This window comes from Haemorhous mexicanus, chromosome 1 (assembly GCF_027477595.1).
Source record: "Haemorhous mexicanus isolate bHaeMex1 chromosome 1, bHaeMex1.pri, whole genome shotgun sequence".
Classification (NCBI taxonomy): domain Eukaryota; kingdom Metazoa; phylum Chordata; class Aves; order Passeriformes; family Fringillidae; genus Haemorhous; species Haemorhous mexicanus.
The window spans coordinates 42481832-42496775 of record NC_082341.1 but is presented as its reverse complement, the minus strand read 5'-3'; positions in this window follow the sequence as shown (position 1 = coordinate 42496775).

The following is a 14944-nucleotide window of genomic DNA, read 5'->3' as shown; positions in this document are numbered from 1 at the left end:
CCAAATGTGGACCCAGGTGCACAGCAGCCACAGGATTTTTGGGTTGAAGATCTCAAATGGTGGTCAAGTCCAGGAGATTTCCCCCAGAGTTATTTTGGATAGCTGCTGCTTTGGTAGGATTGTCTCTGTTCCAGAGAACTCGTAAAGTTCAGGACATTTTGAATGGGCTCTGCAGCTGTCCCTGGGGTGGATTTTAAAAGGATACATCTCCTAGAGCTGTGTGCATCCAACTGGCAGATAACACAAATCCAGCCATGCTCTGGGGCTTTGAAATGCACTGGTTTGGAACCAAGACAAGTCAAAGATGGGAACAACCTCTCCCAAACAGGGGTAATTTTCTACCCCCACACTATCACCATGGGGTCCTTGGGAATTTCCCTGGGTTTTTGCTTCACTCCTGACTGAAGGACCTGCCTCATGTTTCCTCCTCTTCTGAGCTGAGCCAGTTTTCATTCCTTGGGCCACACCCAGCATCACTAGAGATGCTGACTCCATGGTGCTGCTGGCCAGGCTCTCAGCTTGAGCAGGTGTGGTACCACCTCTTCCAGTCCTGCTTTTTGAGTGAATTTGGCTCCCTTGGATTTAATGTTTGGCCGTATCTAAGCAGGGATGCAGTTTTTATTGAGGATGAGGTGAGTGGATAGAGTGGTGCAGGCTACACTGTAAATGTTGCTGTATTTTTGCATGTATTTGTTTTTAATTTTCCATTCTGGCACCTGGGAAAGCTTGGAGTAAGCAAAGTGTGTTACATCCCAGGGCTCTTTATGTACATAAACAACTGGAGGTTTATTGCCTTGACCTTCCCTGAAACAAGGTCTTGGCTCCTCTGAGTTAAATCTTGGGGAAAAAAGGGGATCTAATAAGCTGAGCTGCAGATTTGGGCTTCTAGAAAGCACATCTAGGTGCCAACAAGATACCAGGAGGCTGAGATTTGCCACAAATGGGACAAATCTTTTTTAATGGCTTTTGTTCAGTTCACCAGGGTCTGCCAGCTCTGCTCCTTGCCAACAGTAAATAGTCTGGAAGCAGGGAATTGGTGATTATATTACATTTAAGGCAATTCAGCATGGTTTTACTTGATTTGGAGTGTGGGGGAGAGGCAGCACAACATCTATGCACAGAATGGACAGGTTAGGTCAGACACTTTATTGCCTGAGCATGAAACATTGCATCACATGGAAAGAGCCATAATTAGGTGTTCAGGAAGAGTTCATCCTGCCCATTTGAGTCAAAGTTGTAAACTAAAAGGGCAGAGAGATCAAAGGCTTCCACCAAAGGCCAAAGCAATTTGCTGAGGAGCTTAACTGGAGGGTTAAGTGCCCGTGAGGGGGATCAAATCACCTGCAGCTCTTCCTTGCCTTTAATTTTACTCCTCTTCCAGAAACAGGAAACAACCAATGTGTGGGAAGTATCTCTACTTCAGCTGGGCATGGCCTTTTCGAGCCTGATCACAGTTCAAGAGGTGGGGGAAAAAAGCTCCAAAAAGGCACAGCCATGCTTCTATGGTGCCAGCCCCTGGGTGGGCAATGTGGCTTCACATCCTGGGCATCCTGGGGGTTTGCTCCAGCCTGGCCCCAGGCTGTGCAGAGGGAAACCCTGCTCAGTCCTTCCGTGCCTCTCCTTCCTGGTGATGCTTTTGCACTCACCCTTCTAAAAGATCTCATCTTCCTGGGGCCTTTTGATTGCTTTAGGTAGACACTGCCTTCTTTGCCTGCAGCGTTATCCCTTCCCTGCCCCTGCCTGCTGGAGCTGCCTCTTGCACGCTCCACAAAGCAGCCAGGCACTGTCCTCTGCTTTTGCCCACCTCCTGGCTTGCCCTGACAGTAGCTTTAGGGAATGTGGAGCAGGGGAAGGACTTGGAAACAGGGAACATTTGGATGCTGAGAGGCAGGGGAGGGAGGGTAAGCAGGTACCTTGCTGGCTTGGTGGGAGCAGATGTGTCAGTGCAGGCACCTGCATGGATATGGACAATAATTTCTCTGTCTTTGCAGAGCTATGGCCTTGAAGTTTGCCTCTTTTATTCTGTAGGGACCACTGACTGCAGAAAACAGATGCCATCTGTCCACCGTGCCTTGTAAATCAGATTTTAATCATCTCAGGGAGAGCTCTGTCTCCAGCTGAGTGCTGCAAACCAGGTCTGCAGGAGTTACTCTGCAAAATTTACATTTCTGAGATAGGTTAGTGATTAGAGCTCCAGCTTCATACCAGGGAGGCTGAAATCCAATTTCTTCTCCTCTCACAGATTTCCTGGCTGTGGGTGGAAAATAGCTTAGGCCATGAATTGATCAGGTAAGTGCAGGTCTGTTTCTCACCTCCCTGCTGACCTCCCTCCCCAGCACGCTGACTCTGCAGCATATCTGCATCCAGAGTGGGCAGAGAGGCTCCCATAATGAAGCACACCCCTGAGTCAGGACCAAGAGAGGCACCTCCATGATCCAGTTTTGCTCCATGAAAACTGAAGCCACAGATTGCAGAGGTGCTGGTGTTGGAGTTGCTGTCTCCTCCAGCAGTGCCTGATTCCCAGCAGCCTCAGGCTTGCCTGGTGGATAACATGTTTGTTCCAAGGGCTGCTGCACTAGGTTGCAGTGGGCAGTGAGGGAGAGAGCCAGGGAGGGAAATGGCACAAGCTCTGACTATGTCGGGTCTTGTACAGCCCTTACACATGTCTGTAAGGCAAACTGTGTGTTCCTACAACAATAAAAGTGCACTGCTGAGGATGGTCACAAGCACAGGTGAAATGTCCTTGTCCCTTTTTTCAAATCATTATTGCAAAATCATTGCGGGTATTACAGGGAGGCAGCAAAGCAACCTCTTCATGAGTAAAGAATCAATAATTTGTTTTCTTCTTCCTTATATGAAAACAATACCATAAAATCATGTTGGTTTATTAAAAAGGCAATACTCTCCAAGCACAAATGGCAAGGCTGATCACAGCCTGTCCTTGGGGAGATACAGCTCTTTTGTGCACAGCCTCTGTGGACTTATTTTACAAAAAAGAACTTAGCAAAGCCTCTAAAAACATGGTTATTTATTAGTTGGCATTGCCAAGTTTTGACCCTGAGGAACTCGCAGGGACAGAGCAGATGGAGCCCAGCATTACCTGCTGGAAGCTTTGAAACAAATCTCTGCCCTTTCTCCTCCATCCTCAAAAAGGAGATTTGCCAGGCAGAATGGCTCTTCACAGCTGTCCCAGGTCACTCATCTCTGCCATTTTACACAGAAAAAGTGCAGCCTCCCAGGCTGTGTGTCACCACATGACAAGAGGGTGGTTCCAGCAGTCATATCCTGGGATGAAGTCAAGTCCTGTCAGCCCATCAAACCCCAAATCTAATGGTTATAATGAAGCTACCATTAATTTTTAGAATGTGATGCCATTAGAGTTTAAGCTCATGCAAGGCTGCAGGAGAAGAAAGGTGCCTCCTGTCAGCATCTTCTGACACGGTGCAGAAGAAAACCTGCATCCTTGCTTCACACGAGTTGGGGAAGCCATCATTCATTCTGCACAAAATCTTTTTTCCCCCACCTCTGCAGTGCAGTGGAGATTGCAGCTGGGCCACACATTGATGAACTGGATGGGGTGAGGGCACAAAGGCAGCATGGCTTGTGTGGAAACCATTCAATGGGAATCAGTAAAGGAAATGCCCCCTTGTCCCCCCCCCCTTCCTGCCCCTTACAAACCCCAGGGAGTCATTCTGTATGAAATCTCCATGGAGGTGCTTTGGCTGGAGCTCTCTAAAGGTTTGGGCAGGGCTCATGAGGCTGGTATGAAGTGTCTGATGAGCAAATTCTGGAACTGAGGGCATCAAAGCTTATTTGTAAAAATGGGCTAATAAGGGGTAGTGTGGTACCCAGCTAATGGGGAGAGCCCAGGCTCCACTGCATAAGCCCCCCCAGAGTGCTGGGATTCATTTTATTCAGCACTTAGATAGGAAGAGAAAATATTCTCCATCTTTTTTCATTAAAGATTAAATAATTCATTCAGCCAACACCCTAATGAGGCACCAACAGACATGTAATGAATAAATATTTTAAAAACAGTTAACTTAAACATTAAAAAACACCCCCATCTCAGTTGTGTAGGTAGTGTTTGGGGAACTAGGCTGGAGTGGGGAGGAGGTGGAACAGCCCCTTTCCAGAAGAGCAAAGGAGACTGCAGATTAAACCAATTCTTGAGCTGTTTTCTAATGAGCCTGCTGCAGCTTTTCCAGGTGAATCAAATAAATGAAAATCATTGGGCAAAACAAATATTTCCATTGAAGTCCTGTTGTCTTCCTATTCCCTAATCTTCGCTCCAAATCCTTATTCCTGACCCAGATGCTCAGCCCAGTCTCAGTCATGAGGATGCTGGGACTAAGGGGGTCATACCTGTTTCCAGGTGAAACTGTGTTGTCCAGAGGATGGTGGAACCATCACTTTACTGGTGGTTCATCACCTCCCTGGAGCCCAGGGAGCCCTCACCAAGGCTGGCTTTGTCCTACATCCCTCCAAGAGATCCTGCACTTGTGGTCCTTCTCACAAGCGCTATGATTTCTCCTTTCTTTCTTCCTTTGCAAAGGAAGAGAATTTAAATATTAAATCCCGCTGAGAAATTAAAAAATCATAGGTCCCTTGGGACACAAATACAGCTAAGCCCAATTGCACGAGCAGGGAAACAGATTTCCTACATGTTGGGGAGAGTTTAGCAGGTAGGAAAATATTTCTCAGCTGAGCACTCTCCCTCTGGTTTGAATTAATATCTTGGGTCCAACTTCACTACTCCCATAACAAATAAATCTTAAACCATAACTAGCCCAAGAGAAGAAGTAACTGCTGGATGTCTTTTCAGTGCTGTATTTTGTTCCTCTGTAAAGCATTCCTCTTTTGAAAGCTCTCTGGCTCTTCACAGCTTATTTTCCTTGGATTTTATAGAGATGTCGGCACCAAACACATGCACACAACTACACTTCCAGGTGGCAACATACACAAGATACATGTGGCAAAAAGTCCAAGGCAAGATGTTCCCAGCAAAACAGTGTTTGATTTACTGCTTGTGAATTATCCATGAGGAGATCCAGACTTTTTTTTTTTTTTTTTTTTTTCATATTCAGCTATTAGTCAAAATTATTTGACACTCTGCAAGATCCTTCCACCAGTGTCCACAGCCCTTCTGCAACATCTCTGTCACAGGCTTCTGCTGCCCAAGGGGATGGAGGTTTGCATGGTTTTTTCCCCATGGTTTTGGAATCTTCTCCAGCTGCAGAGAGCAGCCTACACTGAGATTAAGTCACCATTGTGTTGGAGCACTGGGGGAAGTTATGAAACAAGAACTCAATGTATCATTTGTACTTCTCTTAAACTAATAAACTAGAGATGTTCCCTTCATAGGTAAAGGAACAGTTAATAAAACACTCACAAGCTCTGTCTTTCAACCCCAATAAAATCCCAGCCAGATGCCAAAGAAATCCTTAAACCCGAGCATTGAACAGGGCGTTGAAATGTCAGCCCCCAAACGTGAGAGGAATATGTCCATTTCCTCAATGTGCCTCGGAAAAGACAGAGTTTGAAGGGCTTAATCTTTCACTTTTGCTATCGGGTAGAACAAAATATTTCACCTAAAACCTGGTAGTCATAAATCAGGTCTTTGAATGCCTGCAGAGAAGTCCTCCAGCAGTTCTCAGCTTCAGATGTGGAATGAGTTTGGACAGACTTTTATGTCCATTTTAACAAAACAGAGCAAAACAGGTTATACTCCAAAATTTTTTTTGCAGTCCCCTCAAATAAAACCCTTCATCAGGTGTCTTTTTTTATTCATTGCACTGTCTCTGAGGATGGGAGGAAAGAAAGTAAATTTGGAGAATAAAGGGGAACATAAGTGGCTGCACTGAGACAACCCTCTTGCATGGCAGAGGACCTCTCTCTGGATAGAGAGCTTGAAACAGCTCTGATAAATGATGGAGAGCAAGGCCAGCACACCCACAGGTTCTCCGTGGTCCTTTGACTTGGCCAGGAAACAGTGGAAGAGGACAGGAAAGCTGCCACCAATGCAGAGAGGCTTTAATCCCACTTTTGCAAAGAGTCCAAGAGCAAACTTCTGAGGTGGGAGGTGACACACCAGTCCCATCCAGACCTGGCAAAGCCCGGCCTTGCACCATTGGTGCAAGCCCACTTGGTCCTTTCTCTGGCTTGCTGCTACTCTGCTGGCACCAGGGGAGTGGCTGATGAGAGCTGGCAGGAGCCTGGGCACGTGTTTGAAAGCCAGAGAGAAACGGGAAAGATGTGGCATTAATTAGGATGGCTAGGGACCAGCTGGAACTGTCAGAGTGAGTTAACTGAGGAGAAAATGGCTCACAGCTCAGGGACAGGGCGACCTGGTGGGCTTGGCAGGGGACACCAGATGAAAATCACCACCATGTGCCAACCCCCTGCTCTTTCCCAGCCTCGGCCCTGAAGCATCACCCTGGTGTCACCACGGATGCAGCTTGGATAATGGGAAAACAGAGTGAGCCCACTGTCAGCAGCATTTTCTTTTGAAGCCCTGCCATCACATGTGGGATCCCACTCTGGCAGAGTTTGAGCTGCCTTCTTAGCTAAGCTGGGAAATTATTTACCCTGAGCCACACCTCCAAGTGAACAATGGCAACTTGGTCTTGGTGATTCCTGGTCTCAAGCAACTAAACCAAGTTCAGTGAAGCAGTCCAGAGCCTCATCACTTGGTGTGCTGTAGGACCATGGCTTCCAGTAGGCAGGATGTTGAAATTAACACTCTGCATTGAGGTCTGAAATATTTGGAGCTCTCTGCAGCTGGAGAGCTGGGCAGGGGTAGCAGCAGGTGCACAGCAGGTGGCTGTTGAGGTACCAGTGTGGTTATCTAAATGCTTTAAATTGAAACAGACAAAATGTTTTAAAATAAGTTGCACTGGGGTTTTGTTTCTTGTTGCCTCTGCTTCAAGCTGCGGGTTTGCAATCAGTTTGTATTTATGGATAGTTTACATTTTTAAAGCGTTTCAAAACACTCCAGCCTAAAACCACAGATTTCCAGTCCAATCTTCAGATTCCATGGAGAGAAACAGGCTCCTCTGTGAGTCAGGCAGCTTCAGAGTTAAACAGTAAATGGATCCCTTTTACAGTGACAGTCAGACTTCCCCTGCTGCTGTATATCCATGCAAAGGCAAGCAGGCTCCCCAGGCAGTGCAGGTGGCTGCAGCCCCCACTAGGGCAGAGCCCCAGCAAAGGTGGCTGCGCCTGCAGGGCTGCACATGGGCTGCATGGAGCTCCACGTTGGATCCTTTCCTGGGAAGCAATGACATTCAAGGGCCTGTTTTTTGTTTATTCTGCTGCAACCCATGTGGTTGTTTACATGAAGGCAAAGGGTATGAAAAAAGCTATCAGACCAGAAGAGGGATAAAAAAAGGGAAAAGCTCCATGCAGCTGCAGCTGGATGCACCGACTGCACCTGGCTGTGTTCAGGCATGTTTGCTTGCTCCTGAGGCTGTTGATCACTTAATGGTGTCGGGATCCAGGACATTCCTCTGGCTGCCCTGGGTGATTCGACACTCTGGCAAGGGGCTCTGAGACCTTGGCACGGAGTCAAAAACACCTGTGCCTTCGATTTTAACCCATGGAAACAATTACCAACTTTGTGTGAAGATTTACAAGCCACAAGAGTTTGAGTAGAATGATAGTTAATTTTTCACAGGGTGAAAAAGTAGAATTTTGGGATTTTTAGAATGGGGGTTCAAGAGGCAGGACGAAGGAATCTGGGCGTGTCCTGTCCTCCTTCTCATCCTCCATCTTCTGCTGGGATGCTGACACTTTTGGTTTGGTTTAGAGTAGAGACAGACTGTCTAACATAGGTGATAGGCATTGGAAAATTATTGTAAATAAAGTACACATAGTTTGTAGCATAAAAAGTTAACACCACCCCAAGGGCAGCCACTGTGCCACAACCCAACCTGCTGGATACATCTCAGCAGGTCAGAGAAAGAATGTAATAGATAAGAAAAAATAAACAACCTTGAAAAGCACAACCAATGAACTTGACTTCTTCTTTGGTTGCAGAGCTGGAAAAAAAAAGACTTTCTAATACCTCAGCAAGCATCTCAACCACACAAACGCAAGATAATGGCGATCTGATCTTCCTACAGATCATGTGGGATTGGCTGTAAGATACTCTTTAATTCCACCAAGAAGAGAGGGTTTCCAGGTAAATGGCTTGTCTGGTCTGGAGCAGCACAAACCAAGGTGCACTACTGCTCCACATGGGTCATTTTGTGGGTCTTGGCTTCCCCTGAAATGTTACTGCTTTGAAACAGAGCTGAGAAAGCAGAGCCAAAACCCTGGAACTGTGCAGCTTGTTTGTGTGTGCCGCTTCCCTAGGTGGCCCTCATCTGAGATCCTGGTGAGGATGCATCAAACTGGATAAGGATTAACTCAGCAGGAGCAGGGTAAGAGCAGTGGTGCTCACCTCGGGAAAGACCACATCAGCAGCTGTGTCCATCACAGCCTGGTGTTACACACCTGCCACCCTTCCCTACACCACTGCTGTAGGCAGTGTGCCCAGCTGGTCAGTTTTCCCAAACCTGGGCTGTATGAAATACGGGCTGTTTGTTTTTTTTCCTGAGGAGAACACTCAAATTAGGTCCTTGCTCAGAAAGGTGATGACACTTAGAAGGGAAATGTGCAATGTAGAGAATGAAGCTAATTTCTCTTTGGTAGTTTTCTTCCTGCCTACCAGCTTTGCAGCATAGTTTTGGGAGGAAAAGGCTGCCCTGAGATTTCCACTGCAAATTCTGTACTGCAGACAGGCACTATCAGGTCAGCCCCACCAATTTCCCAGCCCTTCCTCTAGCCTGGGAAAAGGAAAATGGCATAAACAAACCACTGTTTAATCAGACCCCCCCCTCTCTAGACCCTAATCAATTGTTGAAAATTGTTTCAAAACCCGTTTTGAGTGGAAAAATAGCTCTGTAATTTACATATTTCACCAAAAAGTCTCCCTAATAGAAGTTTGAGTCTTTTTTTTTTTTTTTTTTTTTTTTTTTTTTGCTTGGTTTAGTTTTGTTTGGTTGCTTTTGGGGGCTTTCTGGGTTTTTTTTTTTGTTTTTTGTTGTTGTTGTTGTTTGTTTGGGTTTTTTTTTATGGAGGAAGGAAAAGTTGTCAGAGAAACAAAATGTTTCTCACAAAAGCAGCTGGGACATGCAACTCTGATGTTTGGCCCCTTGGAGCTGCAGCAGCAATGTCTCTTTGTCCACCTTCTCTAAGCACAAGCATCTTCCAGGCATCAGCAATAACCAGAGGATGATGTCCTCGCCAAGCTGAGACCATGACACACCCCCAGCCCAAAATTTAGCAAGTGAGAAGTGGGAAAAGAGCAAGTATCCAAAGCATCTGAAGTTCTCACTCCCAGACAACCAAATCCCATTCTTCCCCCTAAGCAAACAGCGTTTCTAATTGCTCCTCTGAAGCACCATCACCATCCTGAGGAAGGAATTTGGAGGAAGAAGAAAGGAAAGAGATTTTTCACAGCTGTCTGGCTCTGAAACTGACAAGTATTAATGTGTGGAGGAAAGCACCTTTCTCTGTCAGAAGGAAAGAGATGAAAAACAATACTTATGAAATATGGAGGGCAGCATTCATCTTCCATTGTCCTGCAGAAGCACTGCTGCCAGCTGTGCCACAGCTGGAGACACACAGGTGCTTTCTCATGGAGCTCTCTCCCTGCTCCCCTCTGCATAAAGCCCAGCTCAAATTTTTCATTTTCTAATGGCAAAACAGAAGACGGAATCTAGAGAAGAGCAAATTAAAAGGACAAAGTAATGGAGAATTATATAAATCCTTGAGACAGAGGAGCAGGATTGGGATGAGGACTTGTACAAACAGCAAGTGGAGTCCCATGCTAAAACAAAAGGCTTTGATCTACAGTCCTCTGCTGGTGTCTCACCTAAAAAATAGAGGAGATCTCCCAGTAATTCACTCCAGCATACTCCCCCACATGCCACCTCCCTCTCCTCCATGTTTCTTGGAGTGAGAATCCCACAAAAAACCAGACACATTTCATGAAAACCTCGGCCAGATGGCCACAAGTGCCTCTACACCCTAGGCAGCTTGAGCAGCAGCCGGAGCCTGTGTCTACTCACCCAGGTCTGTCACACCTTGCCACCCCCACAAGCAGACCTGGCCCTGGGGCTGGCAGGTGGGGAAAGGCCAGTACCCAGCTCTGGTTGGGGTGAAATCACCCCAAAGCAGGAGATCCATGGGAGCCCAGAGAGCAGCTGCTGTCCCAGTACCTGTTTGTGGACAGCCACAGGGCCCTGGCAGGTCTTTGCTGGGCAGACTGGAGAAGCAGGAGGAATTGACTCATCACAGAAATATCACACTGCTAGGAACATCCACAGGATAACACTGCTGGAAACCTACAGCAGGAAAACAGCAGTGCTGCTGGGCTTGGAATGCCTGCAGACTGTCCCACCTCCATCCACCTCACCCACAGGCTGGCTGGCTATTGCTAGAGGCCAGGATAATGCTAAAGCAAGCAGAGACAAAGGAGCAGGGAGTCCCTAGGGCAGGGAACAGAGATGTTACCCTGAGTGGATCTGTCGTGGATGCTACATTATGCATCCAGGGACGCGGCTAACCCAGAAGGGAAATCAGGCAATTGGAGCGAGCTGTTTGAATGCACAGCCAACAAAGGCAAACTCAATGAAATTTTAAAGGCAGCACATTTGAAAATGGCAGGACAAAGCAGCATTTAAAGGTGGCGATCGTTGCCAAGTTATGTTGAGCAAACAGGAGGCTAGTCCATGCATCTGTCTGAACGTGCCAACAATTAATTTAGTAATCAGCATGTTCTGAGAGGGTGACAAGCAGGGCTAGGCCCCCAACCAGTGTAAATTCACCATGGCTCTCTATGTTGCAGCCAGCCTCACGCCAGCAGAGGGTTTGGCTGAAAGCCCCTCAGGAGGGACACGCTGGGGGAGGTGACTTCTCTTACATAAGGACGGTGATGTGCCTCACACACGTGCAGATGGTGATGCTTCTCATACCACCCACAGCACAGATGGACTGTCAGTCATCACATTGAAAGCCATTCCAAGAGTGTGCCTACCCCAAGTCCAGCAGGGGAAAATTAAGTGCTCTTTTATCCACTAAACCAATCCTACCTTACACCAGCATAGACACAAGAAGCAAAAATATTACAGAAATAAGTCTGCTATTTATACAGCTCAGCAGAAGAGATACAGCAATAAAGATGCTGAAGTCACTGTTTTGTTCAATGAAAATTGAATGATGGTGTGCTTTTAGAGCTCCTTTCCACCCAGGGGTCCCAGAGAGCAACAACCTCCTTGCTGTGGACTTGGACCAACCCTTGCCCTGAGGAGGCTAAAGGCTTGTGTCAGGGCCCTTGCCAGTCCACCTGCAGCAAATGTGCCTCTGCCTCAGAGCCATCGACACCAACAACCTACAGGGTGTTGAGATGGGTAATATCCTAAATGTCTTCACTTAATTTGGGTCCTGTGAGGTGTTGGTGTCTTGGGACAAGAGACATCCACAGGTCCCAGAGGGATGGACATGCAAAGCCCTAAGAGATGAAGGCTAAAAAGTGGCTTGAAATGGAAGAAAGAATAAAAATTTTAAAAATTAACAGACAGCTTTAACAAATAATCCTGTCACACGTTTACCTTGAATAATGTATTTAGCTCTTAGAGACTGAGGTGATAAAGCCAAAAAAGGTACTTTGCAAAGTCCCAAATTACTGCTATTAAGAGTTATCATTTCCTTAAGAAAAGGATCTGTCAAAAAAGATTCAGGAGAGGGGAAAGGAAGGAGACAGAAACATCTCAGTTTGAACTCTGCAGATCCAAGTATTTTGATTAACCATCTCCAGTCACCTTCTGGAGCTGTAAAACCCATCCTAGGTGACCAACCTGGGCTGCAACCAGCCCATCACTGCCCGCCCCTACCACCCATGGAGGCACTACCATCAACCTGCAGCTCCTGCTCCAACCTCACGGGTCCAAGCCCTCCATTCAGCTCCTCTTCATCCTCACACATGTCAGTAAGAGCCCTCCCACAGCCGCTGGCTGGTGCTTGCACTTGGGCTATTTAGAAGGAGATATGAAACTGCATCCAAAGGAAATCCTCCTGGATGATCCATCTCTGCAAGCATGGACAAGCCCAGGAGCAGTGAGTTCAAGACCAGCATCCTGCACTGCCCCTAAAGGGTTCTGGATTTAATCCCAGCTACAATTTAATTTTAATCTACTATTTAATCCTAGCTCTTCTTCCAGGAGAGCGTGGACAGACAGCATTGGAGAGCATAATGTATTTCCTTTGGGAAGGGAAACAAATGATGCAGCAGTAGAAGTTCCAAGTCTCTTGCACAAAGCAACTTGTCAAAAGGAGCCCCACAAGCTCACCCAATGAAAAAAATTGACTAATCCAGCTCCAGTCCCGCCTTCCTGCACACGAGAGAGATGCAGCCTCAGTCCCTGTTAACAGACAGTCTGCATTCACTATAGGACAGAACTTTAAATGATGCCAGGCAAACATTCCTTCTGATCCACCAAGAAGTGGCATTGACAGAGAGGAGCAAGAGAAACAAAGAGCCCATGGGACAGGGGAGGTCTGGGCCTAAGAAACGGAATGAACCTGCAAAGCACTGATGGGAAAGTTATTAAAAGAAAGAAAATTTACTGTGGAAAGATGCCAGCACTCCAGAGCAGTTCTTGAGGTAGCATAAATCAGCATAACATTAGCGTGCCCGATTTATGACAGCCACAGGCTGCACCAGGGGCTCTCACTGCTGTGTGCTCTGGCAGAGGAGAAATTCAGGTATAGCAGTGAGGTGCCAGCACAGACACTTTTACACTGGGCAGGGGTTGGAGGCAAATGGCAACATCACCAGCACAACTTCAGCTATTTGAGAATTTGAAAAGGAAAAAAAGGAAAAAGCCCTTTTTTTTTCTTTTTTTTTTTTTCCCCACCTCATAAAGTACTCATAGCACTGATGAGGAAGACAGAACCTGAATGCACATTTTTGGAAAGCACATTTGATTATCTTCTGGAAAAAATGAGTCTCTCTCTGAACACAAGAGATCGTTTCATGGCAGAGTAAAGAGCACAGAAACCCACATATATGATACTTCAATGCTCTGTAGCCAATTTTGTTGATTAGTCATTAGGATACGAGAAGAAAATAGTTAATGTGCTGTAACCAATCTGCAAATGTTATAAAATCTGCAATCACATGGAACTAATTTTAAGTGAAATGGGATGATCTACAAATTACAGGCATAGGATTATACAAAAGGCACAGAGAAAAGCAGGCAGGAAGGCAACAAGCAGATCAATATCCTGCTGAGGATGAACAATGGTTAGGAGAACACACACTCCAAGAAAATTATTTTTGAGAGCTTATACAAAATGAATGCAGACTAAATTTCAGATGTCTGCAGACTCATTTACTACCAAATAGGATACCAACAATACCACCTTTGCAAGCGCCAGCAGGATGGCCACTTGCCACAGCTAGAATGGATGTGGGGATGCAGGACTGCTGCAAAACCCTTTTGTGAGTGGGAGCTCATGGCCAGCGAGTTCCTGGGGAGCCACAGGTCCTGGAGGCTTCCCTGAACAGCTTGATTTCACTGTCATCTTTTAGGACATTTTTCTCACCTCAGCTCTGGCACACCTGGTGTGGAATGTGCAGCCACATGGAGACTTTGGAGCGCAGCTCAAATACTCACTTCAGCAAGCAGCCCATTTTGTCCCAAGAAAACAACGGGAATATTCCCGTGCCCCTTCAAAATATCAAGGCAAAAACCATTAGTTGACAAGGTTACAAATGCAAAGCAAATGCAGACTTGGGGACTCGTGCTCTGTTTCTTCCCCTCCTTTAAATCATAAACATGTTTGAAAACAAAGCAAGACATAATGAAAATGAATTTACAGAAGCAGCACTTGCCCAAAGGTCCAATGTTGTGCTGTGTTTTGCTCATTTTTCAATCCTTCTGTTTCTTGTCCAAATTAATACAGCCATTTGTACTCCCCCTCTCCTTAGAACCCATATTTATAATCCTGCCTTGAGATGCTCATCTATCAACCCAGAAAGCAAGACACTTATCCTATTCTTCAAATGTCCATCCAGACCTTGAGAGGAAGGTGTGGACTGGGAGGGGAAAGGAGAAGAAAGCACTTTTCCTTTTGCTTCAACACTGGTTATAAACTATAGAGGATGCTAATATCTATCAGGGAAACATCTCACACTCCTGCCCATTTCCTTTTCCCCTCCTCAAGAATTGCACTTGTGACTCAGAGCCATTTTTCAAAGACAGTGCCATTTAGGGTCTCCAGGTAAAGCAGATCTGAGCAGGATCAGCTCCAAAGTAGTCAGTGTGTTACCCTGGCAATGAAGCCAGATTCTGATCTCAGAGAAAATGAATTTAAGTCTAAACTAAACTACTCCCCCCCACTGGAGTAACAGAGGTGTGAGTGTCACCAGCCTGATCCCTGCCACGTGCTCTGGCCAGCCCAATTCCCTGGCACACCTATCTGTTTCCTGCCTGACTCTGCTTCCTTCACCAATATCCAGGAACAACTGTGCACAGAAAGCTTCCCTTTGCTACCACCTGCCTATTCCATAGCAAAGCATGTACTTATTAGTAGCTATTATCAATCGATTATTCTGATTAAACACACAAAAAAAAGGATTTTCTTGAGCAGATTGCTGTTTATGCAATCTCTTCCCCATCAGCTCTCCCAAATCACCCCACTCCTTTCTCACACACCTGTATGTAACTCACAAAATGAAAACTCCTAAAACACAGTAAATTATTTCATCTACTCTGTTCCTTCTACCTCTTACCTGTTCCTACAACCTTTTGCAATAGGGGTGCATTAAAATCTGATTTTAAACATGAAGCTGTAGTCTGTAGTCATTCTCTTCAGTCAAATATAAACACAGGAA